Source organism: Aquarana catesbeiana, linkage group LG08, assembly GCF_042186555.1.
Source record: "Aquarana catesbeiana isolate 2022-GZ linkage group LG08, ASM4218655v1, whole genome shotgun sequence".
NCBI lineage: Eukaryota > Metazoa > Chordata > Amphibia > Anura > Ranidae > Aquarana > Aquarana catesbeiana.
Window position 1 is genome coordinate 69,028,461 of NC_133331.1, and position 24,662 is coordinate 69,053,122.

A 24,662-nucleotide genomic window follows, 5' to 3' on the forward strand; every position below is an offset into this window, starting at 1 on the left:
TAATTCAAACACAACCTTCCAAATCCTTCACATGTCAGAAGCAAAGATAGATGCCTATGTACACTGACCCTTATGCATGATCTCATTAAACTGGCAGGGGGCCCTGAACTGAAAACAGCCCCGGGGCCCATGGTACAATGAACCCATCACTGCACTTTGGGAATGCTTTGTGGATCAGATCTGGGTCTGGTCTGGGCCTCATACTAACACTTTATTCTTTATCTTCTGAAAAATTGAATTATTGTAGAAACAGAAAAGTGATGGCCGAAAAAGACAGAGTAGTCCATCGAGTCTGCCCCCTTTTTTTGCTTGTTTGTTTTTGTTTTTTTTTTATTATTAATTTTTTTGGGATTATAATTATATTGCTGACATTGGAAATCAAAGACCTCTTCAGTACTTAAAGTGTATCTAAAGACATTATTTTCTTTTGAATGGAGTAGGGAAGGGTTGAAACCCCCATCAGGTTTTTTTTGCATATGTGTCCTACTGGGAAGATTTCCCTTCATTGTCCTTTACATGTAAAGGGAAGTAGGAGGAAATGATCAGACTGCAGCATTGCAACTTTGTAGCCAGTCAAGGCAAGAGGATGCAGCAGGGGCTGATCTGTTTCAGACAAGTGAAAAACATGCAAAAAAAAGTGCGAGTGGGATTGCGCTTTCCCGCTACGCTGAAGTGTGAATGGGGCCGTACCTAGGGATGAGCTTAAAGGGGATCTTCAGTCCCCCCAATAAAGAATGGAAAGTCAGCAGCTACAAATACTGTAGCTGCTGACTTTAACTACTTGCCACCCGCGCTATAGCCGAAAGACAGCTGCAGTGCGGGCCTTTACTACCAGGAGGGCGTCCATGGACGTCTGGCCGGCGCACTCTGTGATCACCGAGTCTATGAGACTTGGCTGGCCACAGATCCGGGTAAGGGGTTGATCCCGACCGCTTACAACGTGATCAGCTGTCGGCCAATGACGGCTGATCACGTGATGTAAACAGAAGCTCAGTAATCTGTATTTTTTTTTCCCTCACGCTGCCAGCATGAGGGGAAAAAAAAGTTGATCGCTGGCTTCTCTCAGAGGGACATCAGTCCCTCACTCAGAAAGCCGCGGCTGTGCCCACCAGTGTCAGCTGCCAGTGCCCACTGTGCCACCTACCATTACCACCTATCAGTACCCACCAGTGCCACCTACCAGTGCCCACAGTGCCACCCATCAATGCCCACCAGTGCTGCCAATCAATGCCCATCAGTGTCTAATAATCAGTGCCACAGATCAGTGCTGCATATCAGTGTCACCGACCAGTGCCCATCAGTGATCATCAGTGCCACCTATCAGTGCCGCTTATCAGTACCACCTATAAGTGCCCTTCAGTGCCACCCATCAGTGCCCATCGGTGCCACCTCTCAGTGCCACCTATCAGTGCCGCCTCATCAGTGCTTATCAGTGCCCATTAGTGCTGCCTTATCAGTGCCTATCAGTACCCATTAGTGCCACCTTATCAGTGCCCATCAGGAGGGCAGGACTTAGGGTGGTGGGGGCCCCTGGGCTTGAGTCACATTCGGGCCCTACCTTCTATACATATGCACAGCTCTATAAAACAGAAATCGAAAAGGACAAGGTGTGCCAGACTCAGTGCAGTATTAAAGAACTTCTGTTTAATTGGACAAGACAAAACAGCCAAATGGCTACTCACAAAAGCAGATAATATATAAGCGTATAAGTGGGGGATACTGTACTGGTATTCGTCCTGGGTCCATGATTAATAAAGGCAATAAAAATGGATAAAATGATAATTACTGTATTTATCGGCGTATAACACGCACCCCAAGTTTGGGAGGGAATTTTAAGGAAAAAAAACTTTTAGGAGGATTGTTTAAGGGAAAAAACTTTTAGGAGGGAAGTTTAAGGAAAAAAACTTACATTTAAATGCCCATCAATGCAGCCTTATCAGTGTTCATCTGCAGCCTTGTCAGTGTCAGTGTAGCCTTGCTCCAGTGTCATTGCTGCCTTGTCATTGCAGCCTTTCAGTTTGAAAATGGCGCTGCCGAGATACAGAGCCAGCTTTTGGCCGCTCTCGACAGCTCTCAGCGGCTTTCGGCCGCTCTCAGCGGCTCTCGCGGCATTTGGCCGCTCGGCGGCTTTCGGAACGGGCGAGGCCGGCGGGGCCCGCGGGGCCCCCTATTGGCCGGGGCCCATGGGCTTGAGCCCCATCAAGCCCAATGGAAAGTCCAGCCCTGCCCATCAGTGCAGCCTATCAATGCCCATCAGTGAAGGAGAAAAATTACCTGTTTTCAAAATTTTATAACAAACTATGAAACAGTTTTTTTTTTTTCAAAATTTCGGTCCATTTTTGTTTTATTTAGCAAAAAATAAAAATCCCAGCAGCAATTAAATACCACCATAAGAAAGCTCTATCCGTGTGAAAAAAATTATAAAAATATCATTTGGGTAAACTGTAGCATGACCGCGCCATTGTCATTCAAAGAGTGACAGCGATGAAAGCTGAAAATTGGTCTGGGCAGGAAGGGGGTTTAGGTGCCCAGTAAACAAGTGGTTAAAATAAAAGCACACTTACCTGTCCAGGGATCCAGCACCATCCTCACCCAGGCCTGTTCTTTGCTGGTTTTCGGGTCCCCAACGGCGGCATATATACTAAATGAAGCCGGCTGTGACTCCTTGCGGCTTTACAGCTGGCTTCCCACTGCGCAAGCTGTGCTGTGCTTTGTGATTGGTCCCGCAGCTGCCAGCAAAACTGGTACCCACCGCCTCACAAAAAAAAAAAAAAATTGACCCAAAGTGGTGGAGAAGGGGTGGGAGGAGGCGGAAAAGTATATCTTCCCCTTTTTGGGTGAAGTTCTGCTTTAAGATTTGGTCCAAACACAAGTTCAAACCCAACCGTGGTTGATTGGGCGTTTGGACGAATGCCCGAACATTTACTAGACGTGTGCAGAATGAAAAATTTGTTTCATTTCGATTAGTTGATTAACTGATTTTATTTAGTTAAATTTGTTTTTGTAATTCGTTTAATCATTTTGAAATTCGATTTAAATTTTCTGAATTCAACCAAATTGAATTCAATTCGACTGTTTCCAGAAAATTCTAATTTTTTTTTTTTTATTCTAATGCAGCTGCCAATTTTTTTCACATCTAAGAATTGGATTATGTTTACATTTCATGTTTCCAAATTTGAATAGAATTCAAATCTAATTAAAATTTTGGTCTAATTTCGTTTTGTTATTTTGAAGGATTTGTTTACATTCGTTACTATTGTGATTTGGAATTCGGATACATCCGAATTTCCAAATAAAGAAAAATTTGTCCGAATTTTGATCGAACGTCAGGAGCCAAACATCATCTATACATACGGTATTACTTCCATTTATGTACGTATAAAATTCAAAATACTAACCACAACATACAAGATCATCCACAGGGGGATGTTGGCAGGTACCGGCACCGCTGAGTCCCTAACAAATAGTGATGTCACCGGCCCTATTCACTTACATGGCTGGAAAAAACATGTAATCAGTTGGGCTGGGAAAATTAAAAAAAAAATAATTGAATGGGATCCCCCCATAATTCCTACAAGGCCCTTTGGGTCTGGTATACATTTTTAGGGGGAACCCACCCAAATCTCTGAATTTTAGGGGAATCCCCACACAAGAATCACAAAAAGCGTGTGGTCAACCCCCCCCCCTCCCCCCAAATCTCTGGATTTTAGGGGAATCCCCACACAAGGATCACATTAAAAAAGAAAGCGAAAGCCCCCCCCAAAACCCATATCAGACCAAGCCACATGCCCTCAACATGGGGGGGGGTCTTGCCAGGGGGGAAACAACTGGTAAAGCACCTGGTCTTCATGTTGATGAGGACAAAGGCCTTATCTCCATAACCCTGCCCCAGTGGTTGTGGGGGTCTGCAGGTGAGGGGCTTGTTGAGGTCATGTGGCATAATCTGGTTCAGGATGGGGGGAGGGCATACTAGTTTACCCTTTTCCTGGTCTGCCTGGGTAGGAGTCTAGTATTGATTTTTGGGGGGAACCTTTTTTTCATTTCTAGATTTTTGCATGGGGTCCCAGATCGGTCTGGTATTGCATTTGAGAGCGATCTTGCATCATTACTAATTTGTTCTTTTCTTGTGGGGTCTTGTTAAAATTCATATGTGTGTGTGTGTGTGTATATATATATATATATATATATATATATATATATATATATATATATATATATATATATATATATATATATATATATATATAATATATATATATTTTTTTTTACTTATTTTACTTTCTGCTATAAAACATATCCAATAAAAAAAGTGAAAAATATCAAATTTCCTCATAAATTTTGGCCAAAATGTAATCTGCTACATGTCTTTGGTAAAAAAAATTAAAATACCTATAAGCGTATATTGATTGATTTATGTGAAAGTTATAGCATCTGCAAACTATGGGATATCTCCTACTCTATTAGCTTTTAGACAATCCCTGAAAATCCTCCTCTTCAGAGAAGCTTATCCTACCAACACCTAACAACTGTATGTCTATTTTCTCCATCAGTCCATCCCCCACAGCTATTATCTTTTGTATCACTTGACCCCTTCTAGATTGTAAGCTCTAAGGAGCAGGGCCCTCTGATTCCTACTGTATTGAATTGTATTGTAACTGCCCTTGTGTTGTAAAGCGCTGGGCAAACTGCTGGCTGCGCCCACCAGTGCCACCTACCAGTGCCCGCCAGTGCCACCTACCAGTGCCCATCAGTACTGCTAAGCAGTGCCCACCAGTGCCACCTACCAGTGCCCACCAGTGCCACCTACCAGTGCCCATCAGTACTGCTAAGCAGTGCCCACCAGTGCCACCTACCAGTGCCCGCCAGTGCCACCTACCAATGCCCATCAGTACTGCTAAGCAGTGCCCAGCAGTGCCACCTACCAGTGCCACCTACCAGTGCCCATCAGTACTGCTAAGCAGTGCCCACCAGTGCCACCTATTAGTGCCCATCAGTGCTGCCAATCTGTGCCCATCAATGTCCCATCATCAGTGCTGCCTAGCAGTGCCACCTATCAGTGCTGCCTATCAGTGCCCTTCAATACTGCCTATTAGTGCCTCCTCATCAGCGCATATCAGTGAGGAGAAAAATTACCTGTTTGCAAAATTTTATAACAAACTATGAAAACAGTTTTTTTTTCTTCAAAATTGTTGATTTTTTTTTTTATTTGTTTAGCAAAAAATTAAAAACCCAGTTGTGATTAAATACCACCAAAAGAAAGCTCTATTTGTGTGAAAAAAGTGATAACATTTCATTTGGGTACAGTGTTGCGTGACCACGCAATCCTCATTCCTGGGCAGGAAGGAGGTATAAGTGCCTGGTAAGCAAGTGGTTAATACCGCTTTAACATGAATAAACAGACCTGATGCCGGGGTTTACGGTAACAAATGGCAGTTACCTTCTAAGTTCTTGTAACTATGTAACTTTTTAAAAATTGTGTTCAATACTAAAAATGATTCCATGTGCAAAACCTTCTAGTATCGCAGACTGTACAGGAGTTTGACCCAAAGGCGGAGGAGGGGTGGGGGGTGGTATTATGCTGTGTGTATGAGGAATGTATGTCCAGGGCGGCAGAGAGATGGAATTACACCATGTCACTACAGGAGGGGAAGTAATGATGCAGCTTTCTGCCTTGTGTATGAGGAGGAGGAGGAGGAGGAGGAGAAGGAGGAGGAGGAGGGGGGTTCCTCTCTGGCCCTATCTGCTCCTTATTTCCTCCTCTTTACTTCTGTTCCTTATATGGGCAAAGAGAACTGACAAGGGTGAGGTCACCGCGAGACCAGCGAGACCGCAGCGAATCCGCAGCGAGACGTCACAGCGCTTTATCTCCAAAGATAACAAAGTTTTGCAAACAATGAAAATATTTTGTTTAATTAAACTCACCTGGGAGAGGCGAAAAGGAAAAACGCAGAACGTAAATGTAAAAAGTCAATCTAACGCAAAAACTTTTTTTTTTTTTTTTTTTCATTTTGGATAGAGGAAGGAAGATTAACCTATCAGATTTTCACACATTTCCGCCTGTCACACATAGGGCAGCCCATTCACTTCAATGCATGTTTGTCGCCCAAAAGAAGCTTCTGTTCCTTTTTGGGGGGTGAGCTTCACGTGATTTTAAGGCCCCTTTCACAGCAGAAACTGCAGGTTTTTTCCTTGTACCTATGCATGCATTTGATGTGCATCCTACATGCAGTTGACGTGCGTTTTTCTATCTGCATTTGTCCTGTGAGGTCACTTTCTTCTTCTTTCTTTCCTTGGGCGTCTATGTGCACTGTAAAGTGTTGCAGCGTGTTTGCAATGCATTTTTGTGTGTTTTCCCAACATCGCCTGTTCGGCGAACACCCGAAATTGCGGGGAGTTTGGCGGAATGTTTGCCTGCCGAGCACCCCAGAATGCACTGCATGCTGCACAGGGCATTCTAAGCCCTCATTGGGCAAAGCATTTTTTTTTTAAATGGCGTGGGGTCCCCCCAAGATCCATACCAGACCCTTATGCAAGCATTCAGCTTTGCAGGCCAAGAAAAGGAGAGGGGACAAGTGAGAACCCCCCTTCCTAAACCATACCAGACCACATGCTCTCAACATGGGGGGGTGCTTTGGGGCAGGGGGGCCCCTTTTTCACAACCCTGGGCTGTGGTTGTGGGGGTCTGCAAGCAGGGGGCTTATTGGAATCTGGAAGCCCCCTTTAATAAGGGGGCCCCAGATCCTGCACCCCCTCCCATGTGAATTGAGTATGGGGTAAATTGTACCACTACCCATTCCCCCCCCCCAAAAAAAGTGTTTAAAAAGAAATATCAACACAAACACTGTTTATAACAATTCCTTTATTAAATAAAAAAAAACAATGTCACCCAATGTAAATCGATTTACATTGGGGGACGAAGGCTAACCGCCGACTGCAAGCTCCGCCGTTTGACAGTTCTTATATAGGTAAGGGGTGGGGCCACCTGGCGACCTCAAACTGGTAGCACTGCCCATTACCTATATAAGAACTTTCAAATGGCAGAGCCTGCAGTCGGCGGTTAGCCTTCGTCACAGGCGGAGCTCTTTTTCTTTTTCCGTGTCCGTTGGTGGCGGCAGGCTTTGCGATTGACGATGGATGTACATCGGGGGACATTTGCTTTTTTATTTTTAATAAAGGAATTGTCCAAAAACTGTGTGTGTTTTTATTTCTTTTTGACATTTTTTTGGTAAATGGATAGGGGTACAATGTACTCCATACTCATTCACATAGGGGGGAGGAGGGGGCGGGACCCGGGGGCCTCCTTGTTAAACCCCCACAACCACAGCCCAGGGTTTTTGGAAAGAGGCCCTTGTCCCCATCACACGGTCAGTACCCGGGCCCCCTATATATTTTTTATGGGCAATAACTTGCAAACAAGCCTTCAAAATGGGCAAAATCAAAATGGGATTTTTCAAATTCGGGTCCCATAGACTTTAATAGGGTTCGAAGTTCGGGTCTGAACTTTTGCGATGTTCGAGAGTTCTGGTGCAAACCGAACCAGGGGAGGGGGCTGTTTGGACCAACTCTAGTTGCGGGTTGGTACTGTAATGTAAGACTTGATTCACACCTTTTTTGCACATTTTTCATGCGTTTTTGTGCTACATGCATCTGATAGCCCATTCAGTTCAATGGGCTGACCTGTGAGCGACAAATGCACAAAGTAGCTCATGTACTTTTTTGTGCATTTTTATACATTTGTCAAGTGATTGACGTGTGCAAAAATGCGTGACTGGTGGCTGCGTTTGGGGTGTCGTTAACAACGAATGGCACCGCAAGTGTGACGTGTATTTCCTGCGCGTTTCTCATTTACAAAATGCTCAGGTGTGAATACAGCCAAAACTTGCTGTTTGGCAATTATAATAAAAAAAAATGTATACAAAAAACCCACCAAAAAATGGTCATTAGGAGGCAGCAGTAGCACCTCCTGAATGCCCGCCAGCAGCTGCTATGCCATCACATTGCTTCATCACTACTTGTCAATCGCCTCTGAAGGTCGATCTGAATGCAGGTTGGATTTCAGAGGACAGGTAGATTTAGATGCACATTAATCCAGAGTGCCACAAAGGGGTTGATTTACTAAAACTGGAGAGTGCAAAATCAGGTGCAGCTCTGCATGGTAGCCAATCAGCTTCCAGCTTCAGCTTGTTCAATTAAGTTTGATAAAAAACCTGGAAGCTGATTGGTTTCTATACAGAGCTGCACCAGATTTTGCACTCTCCAGTTTTAGTAAATCAACCCCAAAGAGTCCAAAAATATGTTTTGTTGGATAATCAGCAGAACGAAAGCCAACATGCTTCAGGAGTTCGGACTTCGCACTCCATCAGGGCTTGTAGATTGTATAATCTCAAATATGGTAATGTGACTCTCCTGAATTGCAATAATAGTTTTATATATATACTGTATATATGGCCAAAACGAGAGGCAGTCATAAGCCTTAAAATAAGGACCATAATCATAAACTTTAATGTACTGACGTTCTGATGAGCTGCATCTCATCAAAATGTTGATACATTAACCACTTCAGCTCTGGAGGATTTTACCCCGTTCGTGACCAGGCCATTGTTTTGCTATTCAGCACTGCACTAATTTAACTGGTAATTGCGCAGTCATGAAACAGAATTGATATAATTTTTTTTTTCACACAAATAGAGCTTTCTTTTGGTGATATTTGATCACTACTGGGTTTTTAATTTTTTTTTGCAATGTAAAAACGTAAAAAGACAAAAAAATTAAAAATTTTGAAAAAAAAACCCCCAATATTTTCTTTTACTTTCTGCTATAAAACATATAAAAAACATTTTTTTTAAATCTAATTTCTTTATAAATCGTGGACAAAATGTATTCTGCTACATATTTTTGGTAAAAAAAAATCTCAGTAAGTGTATATTAATTGGTTTGTCTGACAGTTAAAGCATCTATAAACTACCGTATATTAGTATATATATTAAATTTTTATTTATTTATTTTTTATACTACTAATGATCAGCGACTAATAATGGGACTGCGATAGTGGGACGGGCATCTGACAATAACAGACACTGGAGGGGAACTGACTGCCACTGATATCCCCAGTCACACTAATACAGTGATCGTTGATAATAATATGCACTGTCACTGTACTAACGACACTGGGTAGGAAAGGGTTAAAATCTAGGGTGATCAAAAGGTTAAATGCAGTGGCAGCCCGTCCATACAGGCGCAGGGGTGCCGCCCCCCTAATCCATGTGCCTGGCCCCTAATCTACATGTAGGGTGCTGGACGCATGGATTTCATTGTTTTTTTTTTTTTTTAAGCACATGATTAGAGCCTGAGGCTCTAATTGGCTTAAAAAAAGGGTGGGCTCGGGGTGCAGAACACTGTGCCCCGAGCCTGCCTACTTGTGTGGCAATAGTGAATTTATATTCTCTATTGTCTTCCTGATACTCCTCCCTGGCCAATTTATGAAGCGGGTCCTGAGACCCGATTGGCCAGGGAGTCTTAGGACTCCCGGCCAATCGTGTCTCAGGACCCAATTCCTGTTCGGCCAGGAGGAGAAGCAACGGCCCTGGAGTGAGGAGCAGCAGCCCTATCATCATCCTTCTAAGGTAAGGAGGCCCCCGATCGCTGCATTCTCATCTGTCTCCCGTGGGGGTGGCATTGGTTTGCCGCCCCCCAAATATGGACCACTAGCCGCCACTGGTTAAATGTGTGCCTAACTATGTGTAATGTGTGTGTTATGTGTTGCTTTTACTAAGGATCACATTTTTTCCCCTGTCAGTGAACACAGCTCTGTACATAAGTACATAATTACATAGTTACATAGAAGGTGAGGTTGAAAAAAGACACAAGTCCAACCTGTGTGTGTGATTATATGTCAGTATTACCTGTATGTTGCGGTCGTTCAGGTGCTTATCTAATAGTTTTTTTAAACTATCAATGCTCCCCGCTGAGACCACCGCCTGTGGAAGGGAATTCCACATCCTTGCTGCTCTTACAGTAAAGAACCCTCTACGTAGTTTAAGGTTAAACCTCTTTTCTTCTAATTTTAATGAGTGGCCACGAGTCTTGTTAAACTCCCTTCTGCAAAAAAGTTTTATCCCTATTGTGGGGTCACCAGTACGGTATTTGTAGATTGGAATCATATCCCCTCTCAAGCGTTTCTTCTCCAGAGTGAATAAGTTCAGTGCTCATAACTGATATCCTCCAGACCCTTTATTAGCTTTGTTGCCCTTCTTTGTACTTGCTCCATTTCCAGTACATCCTTCCTGAGGACTGGTGCCCAGAACTGGACAGCATACTCTAGGTGCGGCCGGACCAGAGTCTTGTAGAGTGGGAGAATGATCATTTTATCTCTGGAGTTGATCCCCTTTTTAATGCATGCCAATATTCTGTTTGCTTTGTTAGCAGCAGCTTGGCATTGCATGCCATTGCTGAGCCTGTCATCTACTAGGACCCCCAGGTCCTTTTCCATCCTAGATCCCCCCAGAGGTTCTCCCCCCAGTGTATAGATTGCATTCATATTTTTGCCACCCAAATGCATTAGTTTACTTTAAACCTCATTTGCCATGTAGTTACCCACCCCATTAATTTGTTCAGATCTTCTTGCAAGGTTTCCACATCCTGCGGAGAAGTTATTGCCCTGCTTAGCTTAGTATCATCCGCAAATACAGAGATTGAACTGTTTACCCCATCCTCCAGGTCGTTTATGAACAAATTAACCACTTGCTTACTGATCACCTAAACCCCCCTCCTGTCCAGACCAATTTTCAGCTTTTAGCACTGTCACTCTTTGAACAACAATTGCGCGGTCATACAACACTGTACCCAAATAAAATTTTTATATTTTTTCCCCACAAATAGAGTTTTCTTTTGGTGGTATTTGATCACCTCTGAGTTTTTTTTCTTTTTTGTTAAAAAAGACCCATTTAAAAAAAAAAAAAAAAAAGACAAAACTGTTTTATATTTTGTTAAATTTTGCAAACAGGTCATTTTTCTCCTTCATGGATGTACGCTGATGAGGCTGCACTGATGGGCACTGATAGGCTGCATTGATGGGCACTGATAAGGCGGCACTGATGAGGTGGCACTGATGGACACAGAAGTGACACTGAGAGGTGGCACTGATAGGTGGCACTGATGGGTGGCACTAAAAGGCATTGATAGGTGGCACTGAAGGGCACTAATAGGTGACAGTGATGGGCTGATCGGCACTGGTAGGTGACACTGATAGGCAGCACTGCTAGCTGGCACTGATTGACATCACTGGTAGACATTCATAGGTGGCACTCATGGGCATTGATAGGTGGCACTGATTGCTGGCACTGTTATGCACTGGTGGGCACTGATTCGTAGCACTGTGGGTACTGGCAGGCGGCACTGGTGGGCACAGATGAGATGGCTGTGCATCCTCCTCTTCAGGACCGATGTCCCTTGCACAGAAGCCGGTGATCAGCTTTTTTTTCTCCTCACGCTGTCAGCATGAGAAAAAAAATGATTACTGATCTTTTGTTTACATCACGTGATCAGCTGTCATTGGCTGACAGCTGATCACATGGTAAGGGGCCAGGATCGGCCCCTTATTCCAATCTGTGATCACTCGAGTCTCATTGACTCGGTGATCACAGCGTGTGCCGTGGGTGCCTTGCAGGGGGCGCGCGGGTAGCGTGTAAAGGGGAGGACGTCTATTGACGGCCTCCCGGCAAAGTAGGTCCTCGCTGTAGCCGTCATTCGGCTATAGCGTGGATCTGAAGGGGTTAAATAGGATTGGACACAGAACACTGGGGACCCCACTTTCCACCCCTGACCATTCCGAGTACTTCCCATTTATCACCACCCTCTGAACTCGCCCTTGTAGCCAGTTTTCAATCCGTGTACTCTTCTCACCCTATGGTCCATGCCAACGGACCTTATTTTGTACAGTAAATGTTTATGGGGAACTGTGTCAAATGCTTTTGCAAAATCCAGATACAAGTCTACGGGCCTTCCTTTATCTAGATAGCAACTCACCTCCTCATAAAGGTTAATAGATTGGTTTGGTAAGAACGATTCTTCATGAATCCATGCTGATTACTGCTAACGATACCGTTTTCTTTACTAAAATCTTGTATATAGTCCCTTATCATCCCCTCCAAGAGCTTGCATACTATTGATGTTAGGCTAACTGTTCTGTAATTCCCAGGGATGTATTTTGGGCCCTTTTTAAATATTAGTGCTACATTGGCTTTTCTCCAATCCACTGGTACCATTCCAGTAAGTAGACTGTCAGTAAAAATTGTATTGTTTACAATCATAATATTCCATATTTTAAGATCCACGAGTGCCATTCCATAGTGATGTCCTCAATGCTGAGAAATACAGGCAGATACTTATCCATCATGCCATACCATCGGGGAGGTATGTGATTGTCCCAAATTTATTCTGCAGCAGGACAATGACCCCAAACATACAGCCAATGTCATTAAGAACTATCTTCAGTGTAAAGAAGAACAAGGAGTCCTGGAAGTGATGGTTTGGCCCCCACAGAGCCCTGATCTCACCAGCATGGGGTCTGCTTGGGATTACATGAAGAGAGAGAGGGATTTGAGGCAGCCAACATCAACAGAAGATCTGTGCTTAGTTCTTCAAGATGTTTGGAACAACCTACCTGCCGAGTTTCTTCAAAAACTGTGTGCAAATGTACCCAGAAGAATTGATGCTGTTTGAAGGCAAAGGGTGGTCACACCAAATGTTGTTTTGGATTTCTCTTCTGTTCATTTTCTTTCCATTTTGTTGATAAAAATAAACTATTAACACTTCTATTTCTGAAAGCATTCTTCATTTACGTTTCTCACACCTGCCTAAAACTTTTGCACAGTACTGTGCTTTGGGAAGAGAAAGCATCATGTGGACGTGCAGGCCTGGTTCACACCTATGCATTTTTTTAGTGCGTTTTCAGTTTTGCAGAAACACACTACAGTCCATTTAACAAGGTTTCCTATGGATGTAGTTCACATCTGTGCATTTTATGGAAAGGGTCAGGGACATTTTACAGTTTTTTTTTTCAATGGATGAAAAGCATGTATTGAAAAATGCACAATGCACCTGCAATATGCAAACTGCAACCTGCATAAGTGTGAATCAGGCCGCAGAGACATGCAGAAATGAAGGTCAAACATTTCTCCTTCCAGAGACTGCTACCTAATATAGATAGATAGTGACAGAGAGAGAGGCAACTAGAGCCTAGAGACCACTCCGCTCCCTTGGGGAGATTGAAGGGCTGTTATACACATTTGTCTTGCAGTAACGTGCTTTACGGCAGCGCAAGATATGCAGAAACTGCAGTGCTATTCAGTTTAAATACCCCCCCCCCCCCCCCACGCACATCCCAACAAGAAAGGTGTGTTGCTAATCAAATTTGAAAAAAATCAATGCTGCCTTATCACAACACAGAAATCGCAAAGGTCTGCGCCCGGCCTAGGTGAGAATGAGATTAACACTTTTTGGCCAACTGTCTCTTTTGCGCCACATTGAAATCAGCGTGTTGCAAATTAAGATTTTCTTTCATAGGGAGTTAATACTACGCTACCAAGTGATCAATAGCTAAGCAGAGACTACATTTCCCAATCAGAGACAGTCACACACAGAAAGAGATGCAGAGACAATCATAGAGAGACAGTCATAAAAAAAGTCATTCACAAAGAGACAATCATACAGATAGAGACAGTCAATTGGAGACAGTCATACAGAAAGAGACATGTACAGAGACGGCCATAGAAAAAGAAATATACAGAAAGAGACAGTCAAACAGAGACAGTCATAGAAAAAAGAGACACATACAGAGACAGTCATACAGAAAGAGACATGTACAGAGACAGTCATACAGAAAGAGACATGTACAGAGACAGTCATACAGAAAGAGACATGTACAGAGACAGTCACACAGAGGAGAGGACCAGGAGACAGTTATACACAAAGAGATAGCACAATCATCGAGAGACATTCATACAGAAAGGGACATGCACAGAGACAGTCCTATAAAAAGAGACATATACAAAAAGAGTCATACAGAAAGGGACATGCACAGAGACAGCCATCTAGAGACAATCATACAGAAATACATGGATGGAGACAGTCCTACAGTAAGAGACACATACAAAGAGAGTCATGCAGAAAGAGATATGCACAGACAGCCATTCAGAGACAATCATACAGAAAGAGACATGTACAGAGACAGTCATAGAAAAAGAGACATGTACAGAGACAGTCATAGAAAAAGAGACATGCACAGAGACAGTCATACAGAAAGGGACATGCACAGAGACATTATCTGGAGACAATCTTACAGAAAGAGACATGTACAGAGAAGAAAAGGACCAGGCCATAGTTATACAGAAAGAGATAGCACAATCATCCAGAGACAGTCCTACAGAAAGATGCATGCACAGAGACAGCCATCTAGAGACATGCACAGACAGCCATTCAGGACAATCATACAGAAAAAGCCATGCTCATAGACTGCCACACAGAGAACATCATACAGAAAGAGACATGCATAGATACCACCATACAGAAAGGGACATATACAGAGACAGTCATAGAAAAAGAGACATATACAAAGATATAGAAAGAGAGGCATGCAGAAAGAGACATGCACAGCCATGCAGAAAGAGACATGCAGAGGGACAGCCATACAAAGACAATCATACAGAAAGAGACATGCACAGTTAGAGACAGCCATGCAGAAAGACACACGTACACAATCATGCAGAGTCAGAGCCTATAAGCAGCCATACAGGAAGAGACATGTAGAGTCAGAGACCTCCCTGCACACCTAGCATGTGAGCACAGTGCATGCCAATAGTGTGACACAGCCAGCAGTCATGGCGTGGCTCCGCCCCCTCCACACCCCCTGGGCAGTCCCAGGCACTCTCTGGCAGTCTCTGGCTCTCAGGGTGCAGTCAGTCTCTGCTATTCAGAGGTAAGAGGCATTGTGTGTGTCTGTGTGCTGTGCTGGGGGTGGGGGGTCTCCAGGCTGGGTGCTGTCTCATCCCTGGCTGCCTCTCATGTGGATCTAAATACTCCGATGTCTCTTTAATTTCTGCACAATGCTTGAAATCTTCTCTTCACAGCTGGCTCTTTTGTATCTTTCTGTTACCCCATTGGGTCCCGATCCTCTATATTATTAATGTCTCTTTGTGGAAAACAATCTCATTGTAGAGTGCTGTCTCATCTGGGGGGTGTCTCTTTTGCATGGTTGTCTCTTTTGTGATTCCAGGGAATTCAGGGGGTCTCATTGACTAACATGGAGTAAACTTACTGTGTAGGACTAATGTAGAGGGAGAGCTGGGAACAGAGTAGAAAAACAATACCCTGTAACATTTCATCCAAATATTTATAAATACAATGTAACATTTCACCAACTATACAAAATTAAAAAAAAACTTTGTATATTTTGTAATTTAGTTTATTTTTAAATTATATAATAAATGTTACATTGTATTCCATTTCCACTCTGTGTTCCCAGATCTCCCTGTACATGGACTGTCTCTTCCTGTACATGGACTGTCTCTCTTCCTGTACATGGACTGTCTCTTCCTGTACATGGACTGTCTCTCTTCCTGTACATGGACTGTCTCTCTCCCTGTACATGGACTGTCTCTTCCTGTACATGTACTGTCTCTCTTCCTGTACATGGACTGTCTCTTCCTGTACATGGACTGTCTCTTCCTGTACATGGACTGTCTCTTCCTGTACATGGACTGTCTCTTCCTGTACATGGACTGTCTCTCTTCCTGTACATGGACTGTCTCTCTTCCTGTACATGGACTGTCTCTCTCCCTGTACATGGACTGTCTCTCTCCCTGTACATGGACTGTCTCTCTCCCTGTACATGGACTGTCTCTCTCCCTGTACATGGACTGTCTCTCTTCCTGTACATGGACTGTCTCTCTTCCTGTACATGGACTGTCTCTCTTCCTGTACATGGACTGTCTCTCTCCCTGTACATGGACTGTCTCTCTCCCTGTACATGGACTGTCTCTCTCCCTGTACATGGACTGTCTCTCTCCCTGTACATGGACTGTCTCTCAGCTTGAAGTCCTCCTTTCCTTGTACACCAGGCTGAACATTTCCATACCTAGCTGTCTCTTTTGATGTCCTCCTCCTCTGGATGTCTCCTTCAATTGGATTGCCTCTGATTTTTGTTTTATTTGAACAGAATCTTGTTCAGAGATCTCTCATTGTAACTGTCTATTTTCTTTGTTGGGATGTCTCTTTTTCTGCTTTGCATTTAATAATGTAGCCGGGCTGTAGAATAAAAATAAAATTAAGGGGGGCATTATGTCTCTTTTCTACCTAAAAATTGCTGTCTGTTCATACATGGGAGTGCAGAGCAGTCTTTTTTCCCTAACGTACACCCTGTGGTGGGCTGTCTCTTTCCCCAATGAATGGTCTCTGTCCTACAGTCTCCTTTTGTTAATGTTGGCTGGGACTGTCTCTTAAACTCTAGCATGAGGTATGCAAAGCTGTCTCTGTGCCTGTTCTTCATTCTCTCTGTGCAGGAATGTCTCTTTCCTTGTTCATAACTATTACAGCATTAATGCTGTCTCTTGTCTTGTAACATATGTTGGGCTGTCTCTTTCTTGCTTATAGCATATGGAGTGGTCTTTTCCAAGTCTTATTGTGTGAGCAGTGTTTCACTCCTCATGTACAGTACGCAGGGCTGTCTCTTTTCCCTTGTATAGTACGCAGGGCTGTCTCTTTTCCCTTGTACAGTACGCAGGGCTGTCTCTTTTCCTATGTATAGTACGCAGGGCTGTCTCTTTTCACCTGTATGGTAAAAGGGCTGGCTTCACTATTATAGTGTACAGAAATGTATTTTCTGCTGGTACAGTGCATAAGGCTGTCACTTCCCCCAAAAAAATATGCAGAGTTGTCTCTTTTCCTTCTGTACTGCATTCTTGGGATGTCTCTCCAGGCCCCGCCCTCCATTCCTGGGCTGTCTTCCCCCCTGCAATCTGTGCCTGAACTGTCTCTTTTCCCCCTGCACTCTGTGCCCGGGCTGTCTCTTTTGCCCCCTGCACTCTGTGCCCGGGCTGTCTCTTTTGCCCCCTGCACTCTGTGCCCGGGTTGTCTCTTTTGCCCCCTGCACTCTGTGCCCAGGCTGTCTCTTTTGCCCCCTGCACTCTGTGCCCGGGCTGTCTCTTTTGCCCCCTGCACTCTGTGCCCGGGCTGTCTCTTTTGCCCCCTGCACTCTGTGCCCGGGTTGTCTCTTTTGCCCCCTGCACTCTGTGCCCGGGCTGTCTCTTTTGCCCCCTGCACTCTGTGCCCGGGCTGTCTCTTTTGCCCCCTGCACTCTGTGCCCGGGCTGTCTCTTTTGCCCCCTGCACTCTGTGCCCGGGCTGTCTCTTTTGCCCCCTGCACTCTGTGCCCGGGCTGTCTCTTTTGCCCCCTGCACTCTGTGCCCGGGCTGTCTCTTTTGCCCCCTGCACTCTGTGCCCGGGCTGTCTCTTTTGCCCCCTGCACTCTGTGCCCGGGCTGTCTCTTTTGCCCCCTGCACTCTGTGCCCGGGTTGTCTCTTTTGCCCCCTGCACTCTGTGCCCAGGCTGTCTCTTTTGCCCCCTGCACTCTGTGCCCGGGCTGTCTCTTTTGCCCCCTGCACTCTGTGCCCGGGCTGTCTCTTTTGCCCCCTGCACTCTGTGCCCGGGTTGTCTCTTTTGCCCCCTGCACTCTGTGCCCGGGCTGTCTCTTTTGCCCCCTGCACTCTGTGCCCGGGCTGTCTCTTTTGCCCCCTGCACTCTGTGCCCGGGCTGTCTCTTTTGCCCCCTGCACTCTGTGCCCGGGCTGTCTCTTTTGCCCCCTGCACTCTGTGCCCGGGCTGTCTCTTTTGCCCCCTGCACTCTGTGCCCGGGCTGTCTCTTTTGCCCCCTGCACTCTGTGCCCGGGCTGTCTCTTTTGCCCCCTGCACTCTGTGCCCGGGCTGTCTCTTTTGCCCCCTGCACTCTGTGCCCGGGTTGTCTCTTTTGCCCCCTGCACTCTGTGCCCGGGCTGTCTCTTTTGCCCCCTGCACTCTGTGCCCGGGCTGTCTCTTTTGCCCCCTGCACTCTGTGCCCGGGTTGTCTCTTTTGCCCCCTGCACTCTGTGCCCGGGCTGTCTCTTTTTCCCCCTGCACTCTGTGCCCGGGCTGTCTCTTTTGCCCCCTGCACTCTGTGCCCTGGCTGTCTCTTTTGCCCCCTGCACTCTGTGCCCTGGCTGTCTCTTTTGCCCCCTGCACTCTGTGCCCTGGCTGTCTCTTTTGCCCCCTGCACTCTGTGCCCGGGCTGTCTCTTTTGCCCCCTGCACTCTGTGCCCGGGCTGTCTCTTTTGCCCCCTGCACTCTGTGCCCGGGCTGTCTCGTTTGCCCCTTGCACTCTGTGCCCGGGCTGTCTCTTTTCCCCCTTGCACTCTGTGCCCGGGCTGTCTCTTTTCCCCCTTGCACTCTGTGCCCGGGCTGTCTCTTTTCCCCCTTGCACTCTGTGCCCGGGCTGTCTCTTTTCCCCCTTGCACTCTGTGCCCGGGCTGTCTCTTTTCCCCCTTGCACTCTGTGCCCGGGCTGTCTCCCCCCCCCCTGTAGAGAGTGTTGCCCCAGCTCAGCCTGTAAATCTCGATAATGACTCCCATCTGGGGAAGGGATGGGGGGGGGGGGGGGGGGCTCTCCTCCTCCTGCAATCCTGAGACATTGCTCACTCACCTCTTCTTCCTCCTCCTCCTCCCCCCCCCCCCCCCCTCCTTCACTCAGTTACCTCATTCTGGCCCCGGGGCCCTCAGCCTGTCTCTTACCTCATTCCTGACCTGCAGGCTGTACCCTTTCTAACCTATCAGCTGCCTGAGTGATTGCTGACCCCCCCCCCCCCCCATGGCTGGGACTCCTGAAGGGCTCAGACCCCTGCCGGGCTGCAAAACTCCAACTTTTCTGCCACTCTGCAGCCTCACCTCTGCCCATTGTTGTCCAGACAAAGGAGGGGGGTGGACTACTTCCATGGAGAAGTCAATGGGATTAGATTGTCCTAAATAATCTTATCAATGCAGAGAAGCTGACCATACACTATACAATCTCCTTCAGATCTACTACCAACTATGTAGTGCAAGGGTCTTCCTGATGTGATTGGATTGTGTAGGTATGTCCAAATGTAACATTGTTTTGGTAAATCTAAGGCTGAACAATATATACAATCTGATTGTACAGAGATTGCCTTTTAGATTGACCAAAATTCTGTAATAGAAGGACAAACCTTGAACAATTTATCATAATAGTATCCAATCCAGCAGGCCCTTGAACTCAGGGCTGTAATAATGCTCATAATGACATAATGCTCATACATCTTGAGGTGGGGGCACACAATTTGGGCTATTTGCCCTGAGCTGTAGATGACTTTATCCCGGCACTGCTTGCACTACATAGTCGATGGTGGATTTAAAGGAGATTGTACAATCAGACAGTGTAGTATATGATCAGCCCAAGGGTCACCATACAATCTTTGTAGAGTCAACCTTAGATTTACCAAAACTTTGTAATGTAACCAAACCTAAACTATTCAGTAAATCTATCCAAATTCCAAGAGAGTCCCTTAATTTGCTGGGATTTCCTCTGTTTTGTCTATGGGACAGGAAGTGAAGGGAAATCTCCCCAAAAGGTACAGAGGTTATAATCCTACCTTACTCTAGCCAGAATTAAAAAAAAAAAAAAAAAAAAAAAAAGTTTTTTTTGCCTATAGTTCTACTTCAGGTAATGATTTCCCTATGACAGCTAGGCAATCCTGATCACTCGTTTCTCAGCAGCTGCGCCTGTCACGATCAGTAATTCTTACCTCACTCAGTGACGTTACAGATCACCGTCTCGCACCGTTGCGTCACCTCCTTACTCATCATTGTGTCAATGTCCCGTCTTCCTGCACAGTCACTCCCTGTCCAGAATTTACAAGAATTCCTGCTTAGTTCATTGAAAAGAAAAAAACGTCCCCTCCGGGCAGATAGTAACAAATGTTATTGCAGGTCCTTACTTGCCTTTGTCCTGTAGGTATTGAAGACCATTCCAGTGCACTTCCTGAATTCTTTGTCAGGGCTAATCAAGGAGGTCCATCTGGTGAAATTACATAATCACATCCAGGCATGGCACAGTGAGAGGGGGGCACGCTGGGGGGGTGGGCGGAAGTTGGCAGATTAGGGAAGGGGATCGGTGCGGGGGAAGCAATTACAGGAACGATGCCCTGTGTCTGTGTCTCTCCCTGCAGCCGCTAAAAGCCGGCAGGAGAGAGAGAAACCGGCTTTCAGCTGCTGCAGAGAGCCACACAAGGCATCTTTCTGCAATTGCCCCTCTGCCCGACCACACCGATTCCTCTTGCTGTTTGGGCCCCCCTGTGAGTCCAGGCCCCCTACAGGAGGAATGCTGGTCCCCACCCCCCCCCCACCACCACCACCCATCAGTGGCCCTGATCACATCCACTGACTAGAGAAGATCTAAACCCTAAGCTCTGGTTCACACCACTGCAATTTGTCAGTTCAAAAGTGCATGACCAGTCACATCCTATTTGCAGAAATGGAACCATTTAAATCGTTGTGACTCAGAAAAAAGGTTCCTGCACTATTCTGCTATTTCATTGCTACTCGCATTGACTTCTGTCAAATGAAGTCACAAGCCGCAATGAAATTGTGCATCAAAATGGAACTGATCACCGATTTTGAAATCACACTGAAGTAGCGTGATTTCAAAGCCGCACTGGTGTGAACCAAGGCTAAGGGCTCATTTACAAGGTGCGGCTATGCTGCCACCCTGCTGAAAAGCAATTTACAGTGGATCAATTTTTCAGAGGGTGCCTGTGGTATGGAGGCAATATGTTGCACCCTCGCTGCCTATATTAACCCTCAAAACGCTGACCCAGTGTTCTGCAGCTGCACACATTGCACGCGGTTACATCATCACTTGAATGGGTTGCAATCAGCGGAGGTACTGTCTGCCCAAAGACGCATGCAGTTTAATTTTGGTTGCATCCACAAAGCAAAGCATTACGGCAGTAGCATGCGTTCAGTCCTGAGCAGCTATATGTCCTAGTATAGGTGGGTGGTCGGGGGGAGGGGCAGTAAAACCAGGGCTCAACCGCCTGCTGTTGCCGCCTCCCATGTGACTGAACCTTAAGCCTCCGTTTACACCATTGCGGCTTTAAAATCACGCTACTTCAGTGCGAATTCAAAGCTGCACATCCGTGCAATTTTACTGCAACTTCATTTAACAGAAGTCTATGTAAGTCACAATAAAATTGGTAAAAAGTAGTGCAGGAACAGTTTTTATAATTGCTGCAACATGAACGGTTCCATTTCTGGCAATTTGGTGCGACTTGTCATGCGATTTGGAACTGTCAAATCGCATTACAAGTTGCAGCGGTGTGCACAGGGGCTAAACCTAGGTCTATGCGTTTTCCATGCAGCTTTGTTTATGCGAACACAGCATTACATTCTGGGCTGCTGTACCTGCAGGAAATGCAGGGTAAAAGCCCCTGAACCCTTTCTAAAACCGCAGCCACACAGAAACCGCATTATTCTTTGGCACCATGCGTTTCCATGCACAGGAAAACATGCCATGTGGGGGGCGACATTAAGAATCAATGGCACCCCTGCTCGTCTGTTAAATGGCAGCGCATTTTAGCTGCAGGGGCGTGAACGTGTGCATTTTACCCAAGTCTTGGTTAGCACTTACAGGTACAACCAAGCGCGTAGGGCAGCTCATTCATTTCAATGGGCTGCCCTACACACGAGAAACGAGGAAAATAAGTTCCTAACTTTTTCCAATAATCACTGCGAAAATGCAAGCATTTTCAATGCATGGGGGGTGTCACTAACCATTAATGGCACTGCAGTACTTCTGCTTAAGGGCTACGCGTTTCTGTGCATGTCAGGAAAGCATGTGATTTTTACAAGTGTTCCCAACAAACATAGATGTGAACTTAACCTTACTGGATGATAGGGAAAAGGGATCATTCCAGGTGCTGCACATCCGACAAAAGGAGGATGACATCCATTAATAAGCCCTGTGGGCGAGGCGAAACATGTCAGTAGGACGCCTGGATGGCATCTGGGCTGAGGCTGCTCTTGCCATCTGATGTGCGGCACCTAGAATGATCCCTTTTCCCTGTTTGCACATATTGAGCTGAGACAAGCTCTTTCCTACCCTTCACTCCTCAACGACTGTTCACCGGACATAGACTGGCAGACTGGCAGGAGCCTGGAGCGGTACCCCGTGTCATTTGCGTGGGTTCGTCCTTGCTGGATAATGTTTAGTTTGCGGATGCACTGTTTTACTTTTTATTTTTTTTTTTATTTTTATTATTATCATCCTGTTTCCCTGTCTTACTGCTGTTGATCTTCTCCAGCCTCTTTCAGACACTCCCTGCCTACCTGCACTCCAGCGATGGCTGCATGGCATTTCTCAGGAAGGAGTTCCTGATGGTGATAACAGTGGACCATGCCGTTGTAATGTGTGTCCCTTGTAGTCTCCATCTGAAGCCCATGTGACAGGGTGACAACGCAGGGGTACAAATGGGGGGGGGGGCAGTGTTGTCACTCTGTAATAGGAACCGACTGAGCAAGGACATTTATAGCAGGCTCACTGGGTAATATGCTAAAAAAGCTGCATAATTTAAAGGATTAAAAACTACTTTTGAAATTACCGTAACGCACTAGTTGCAGATTTAAAAGACTTTAAAATGACAAAATGAAAGGAACATATTCAAATTTATGAGATTTCAGTGGTTAGGATTTGATTTACTGAAATAGGAAATGCTACAGCCCTGGCATGTCTCACCTGTGATTAACATACATGCTGGGGATGCCATCTTACATGCCCTGGGTGTTGCAGTTGTCACAACAGCATCCTTATCTTGGCTTCACATTTGGCTCACTCACTGCCTATCACCGCTCATCCTTCCTTCCTTCACCCTCCCTGTTTAGCACCAGAGTCCTCGACTTCTACCTCCTGCCATGGCATCATTGTGTAGTCACATGACCCATCTTGTAGGGTCATCTCAACATCCCCATTGTCGTAGCGCCATCACTTTTCTATCCTTCCTACTCATTGCTGTCAATGCACCCTTCTCTGAGCGCCCCCCTCCCCCGCAGTCACCATGCTGCACCCACTCCCTGCTGTCACATCTCCTTCCTGCATCTGTCTTTTCGCTAAGCTGTCGCCCTCATCCTGCAATCACCCCCCACACAGTTGTCTCAGCAGCCTCGTCCTCCAGTTTAATTTTACAGCAACCCCACACTTGTGCTCTACATACTAAGGAGTGTTTCCTAAGAAAAAAGGTGCTTGTAGCCCGGATCAACCTCCAAAGAAAAGATAATGCTAATTTATTGCGTATGAACAGATATTCATCCAGGAGAATAGTGGATGCAGTTTGGGTCGCCTTTTAAGGCATGCAAAAATAACAAGGAAAAAGAGATTCCCCAAAAGAAGGCAAAAACCCAAACACGATCTGTCAAAAAAACCAATTTATTTAATAAGCTATAAACACCACACAAAGATACAAAATGAAGACAATAATGGGCAATTCAGGGAACATAACAGATGATTAATAAAAATTGATAACGTTATCATTAAAAACACCGGAGCCGCGGCCAAACATACCCCATACACACACCAATCACAGCAGCAGATTCCTACTAAATAGGTAAGTAATTGGGTGATATGAGTCCTCAAATCAACAGTATAGATGGTATGGCGGTGTGGGGGTGGGTGGATGAATGCAAGTTGACTTTAAATTATTTCAAGAGGTTTCAATGTTATATGAACACAAATAGAAGATTAATAACAGTCCGGGAGCTGAACATATGACATATGCAGGCTGATCACAATGACCGGCAACATCTACTGTAGGCGATAGTAACTCAGGACATTCAAGCAAAGAAGTTCATGTAAGTGGCAAGCAATGAGGGGGAGCAAATACGACAAGGCTGCACTGGTATTATAAATAGGAGTGATACTACTCTCACCAGGTGGATCAGCAGCTCACAGGATCGCAGTGCTTAGCACGTGACGTCAGCACGTCATCTCGGAGCCGTGATCACAGGGCGTTTGAATGTTTCACCGGGAACTAACAGCTGACGACCGGCTTATACCATCTGATAGAAGGCGCTGACACAGCGGAACTTTCTCCACCAGACGGCACAAGCAAATGCAATTTTCTTCATCAACAAGTAACTACCTGGGGTAGAGCCTGCGATCCTGTGAGCTGCTGATCCACCTGGTGAGAGTAGTATCACTCCTATTTATAATACCAGTGCAGCCTTGTCGTATTTGCTCCCCCTCATTGCTTGCCACTTACATGAACTTCTTTGCTTGAATGTCCTGAGTTACTATCGCCTACAGTAGATGTTGCCGGTCATTGTGATCAGCCTGCATATGTCATATGTTCAGCTCCCGGACTGTTATTAATCTTCTATTTGTGTTCATATAACATTGAAACCTCTTGAAATAATTTAAAGTCAACTTGCATTCATCCACCCACCCCCACACCGCCATACCATCTATACTGTTGATTTGAGGACTCATATCACCCAATTACTTACCTATTTAGTAGGAATCTGCTGCTGTGATTGGTGTGTGTATGGGGTATGTTTGGCCGCGGCTCCGGTGTTTT

General features: G+C 45.6%; 1 protein-coding gene and 1 long non-coding RNA gene across 2 annotated transcripts in view; both read left to right on the forward strand.

Moving 5' to 3' along the window:
• The window catches only part of LOC141105807 (uncharacterized), a 103,730-nt gene extending 90,942 nt beyond the window's left edge, over nt 1-12,788 (forward strand). Inside the window, exon 5 of the long non-coding RNA XR_012235653.1 lies at nt 12,442-12,788. This is a non-coding gene — a long non-coding RNA (uncharacterized lncRNA). The remainder of the gene's footprint in view (nt 1-12,441) is intronic.
• Nucleotides 12,789-14,837: 2,049 nt separating this feature from the next.
• Nucleotides 14,838-24,662, forward strand: part of ZYX (zyxin) — a 45,655-nt gene continuing 35,830 nt past the window's right edge. The window contains exon 1 of the mRNA XM_073595944.1: nt 14,838-14,974. The gene's annotated coding sequence lies outside the window, so the exon portion shown is untranslated. The remainder of the gene's footprint in view (nt 14,975-24,662) is intronic.